The sequence below is a fragment of the Triticum dicoccoides genome, chromosome 2A, assembly GCF_002162155.2.
Source record: "Triticum dicoccoides isolate Atlit2015 ecotype Zavitan chromosome 2A, WEW_v2.0, whole genome shotgun sequence".
NCBI classification, from domain to species: domain Eukaryota; kingdom Viridiplantae; phylum Streptophyta; class Magnoliopsida; order Poales; family Poaceae; genus Triticum; species Triticum dicoccoides.
The window spans coordinates 511,886,340-511,889,604 of NC_041382.1; positions in this window are offsets into that span (position 1 = coordinate 511,886,340).

Below are 3,265 nucleotides of genomic sequence, written 5' to 3' on the forward strand. Positions count from 1 at the left end.
TCCACCGACTACTGTTCATCCAACCCTCCACACCACGGGGTCCTGTTCATCCACCCCTCCACCGTCTACTGTTCATCCAGCCCTCCACCACACCACGGGGTCCTGTTCATCCAGAGGCAACGCCACCGCTCACTGTTCATCCAAACCCCCCGCAACGCTCACTGTTCATCCCATCGATCGACTTCAGTTAGCAGCAGTAGCGAAGGAATCGCTCGATCGGGTTCAGTCAGCAGCCATCGATCGATCGCTCGGGTTCAGTAACGCGTAGCCTACAGTGCAATCGCTCGGGTTCAGTTAGAGCCCAACGCCTCGCTCTGGTTCAGTTAGAGCCAACGCCTCGCACACGCGCGCGTACGTGTACGAGAGAAACGCGCATCGCTCGGCCCCCGACCTCCCACCGTAACCGGGAACTCCCCGAAATTTTCCTCCCCCTCGCTTCTACCACGGTTTTTTCCGTCGTGGACGGCCCAAAGAATATCATGCAGCTGCATCTCCGGCCCGCCCAGGACGAAAAGCCCATTTTCTGTCATGATTTTTTGTCATAGAAGTAGGAGCCCACCACATCTATGATGATACCGGGTTTTGTCACAATTATCGTCATAGAAGTGTCATATGTATGACAGAAAAAAAATTCATTCGGCCCAAAATGTCACGGATGTGTCTTTTTTTTTGTAGTGGCGCTTCCTAGATCCATTTATGGATCTGGTCATATTGGATTTTTGGCGCAAGTCCTCACGTAGATCGTGTGTTCACTTATGTGCGGCCTTGTTAGCCGCTCTATCACGGCCACAAGGTGGTTGATCCGGCCGGTTGGCCGTTTTATTTTTCGGCTGTGTGGGCTCTAGGGCCTCATCATCGAATTCAGGCAGTAGCTTGCGCTTTGGATATCTCTTTGTGTGGTAACTTCCACCGTAGTTTTCTTCGTTGTCGAGCACTTTGTTCCATCTGCTGTTGAGCGTATTTTGTGCAGCCTTAAGCCTTTGCTTTTGCTTCTTCAGACTCCTCGCTGTGGCAATAAGCCTTCTGCGGAGGTTCTCTTGTTCCAAGTGCGTCTCCGGGATGATGTGTGCATCTTCGTCTGGACTGTTTTCCTCCCTAGAGGGGGTTTGATGAGGTTTATCCTCGGCGTCGCCGTCTTCGGATATCGGATCCGTACTATGTTCGCCGTTTGCAATTTCATCGTGCTCTGCTGATGGGTCAATGTGGTCGTTGTTTCCTCTGGAGTCGACTGGAGAGTTATTTTCTCTTGCGTTGTTATCGCTGTTTTTGCTATGGCGGGACTTAGAGCGGCGCCGCTGACGTCAGCGCTTGGGTTGCTTCTTGGAGGGGTCATCCTCCACTGTCTCGCCGCCATTGCCTTCTTTGGGGGTGTCCACCATGTATATACCATATGATGAGGTGGCAGTCCAGCGCCCTGCGGGCGGTGGTTCCTGTTCGTCTCCTGCATCGTCGTCCATACCGTCGATGTCTTCGGAGTCGAAGTCGAGCATGTCAGTTAGATCGTCGACAGTGGCTACTAAGTGGGTGGTGGGTGGGGAGCGAATTTCTTTGTCGTCTGCATCCCATTCTAGCCGAACATAGTTCGGCCAAGGTTCCCCTGACAAGGAGAGAGACCTTAATGAATTTAGCACGTCACCGAAAGGTGAGTGCTGAAAGATATCCGCGGAGGTGAACTCCATGGTCGGTGCCCAATCGGATTCGATAGGCACGGACGCAGGCGGTTCGGAGCCCGTGGCCGGGGACGAATCCAATGGTTCGGCAACACGACTCTCGTAGGGGGTGAATTCAATATCCGGCTCTATCGCCACTGAGAGTGCGGCCTCCACGGCGGGTCTATCCACCCGTCCTCGGATGGCGCAATTTGCTTCGAATTGAGAGCCGGAGTAGTTGCAGGACGGCAGAGCTAAATCATGCTCGTTGTGATCGTGCAGCGCACCTGACATGGGCTCGAATCCGTCGAAGATCAAGTCTCCGCGGATATCGGCAATGTAATTCAAGTTTCCAAACCTGACCTGGTGGCCAGGGGCGTAGCTCTCGATCTGCTCCAGATGGCCAAGTGAGTTGGCCTGTAGTGCGAAGCCGCCGAATACGAAGATCTGTCCGGGGAGGAAAACCTCACCCTGGACTGCATCGTTACCGATGATCGAAGGAGCCATCAAGCCTTATGGTGACGGCACAGTGGAACTCTCAATGAAAGCACCAATATCGGTGTCAAAACCGGCGGATCTCAGGTAGGGGGTCCCGAACTGTGCGTCTAAGGCGGAAGGTAACAAGAGGCAGGGGACATGATGTTTACCCATGTTCGGGCCCTCTTGATGGAGGTAATACCCTACGTCCTGCTTGATTGATATTGATGATATGAGTATTACAGGAGTTGATCTACCACGAGATTGTAGAGGCTAAACCCTAGAAGCTAGCCTATGGTATGATTGTTCTTGTCCTACGGACTAAACCCTCTGGTTTATATAGGCACCGAAGGGGGCTAGGGTTACACGGACTCGGTTACAAGGGAGGAGATCTACATATCCGTATTGCCAAGCTTGTCTTCCACGCCAAGAAGAGTCCCATCCGGACACGGGACAAAGTCTTCAATCTTGTGTCTTCATAGTCCAACAGTCCGGCCAAAGGATATAGTCCGGCTGTCCAGAGACCCCCTAATCCAGGACTCCCTCAAGGGCAACAACAATTCACAAGGGCATTTGTGTGTTTTAGAGCTTGCATTGATGGATTTCTGTCAGGATGTAGGCCTTACTTGAGCGTTGATGCCACTGCCTTGAATGGGAAATGGAAAGGACAGATCGCAGTTGCTTGTGGTGTTGATGGACACAACTGGTTGTATCCTGTAGCTTATGTTGTCTTCGATTCAGAGACTAAAGAAACAACGGTGCATACAGTATTCCCAGCTGTTGAACATAGGGAATGCTTTAGACACATGATAATGAACTTCAGAAAGAAATATCATGGAAAGGTTTTTGAAGAAAATCTATGGCCAGCAACATACATGTATTCTCTTGCCAAGCATAATCACCATATGGACAAAATTATGGAAGCCAATCCAGAAGCTATCGCATACCTTGATGAGTGGCATTCTAATTTGTGGAGCAAAAGCAAGTTCTCTACGACATGTAAATGTGACTATGTGATGAACAACATAGCCGAGTCATTCAACTCCATGATTAAGAAATTGAAGGGTTTCCCTGTTCTTCAATTATTGGATGCATTGCGAGAATGGCTAATGGTTTGATTTGAAATAAGAGCTAAAATA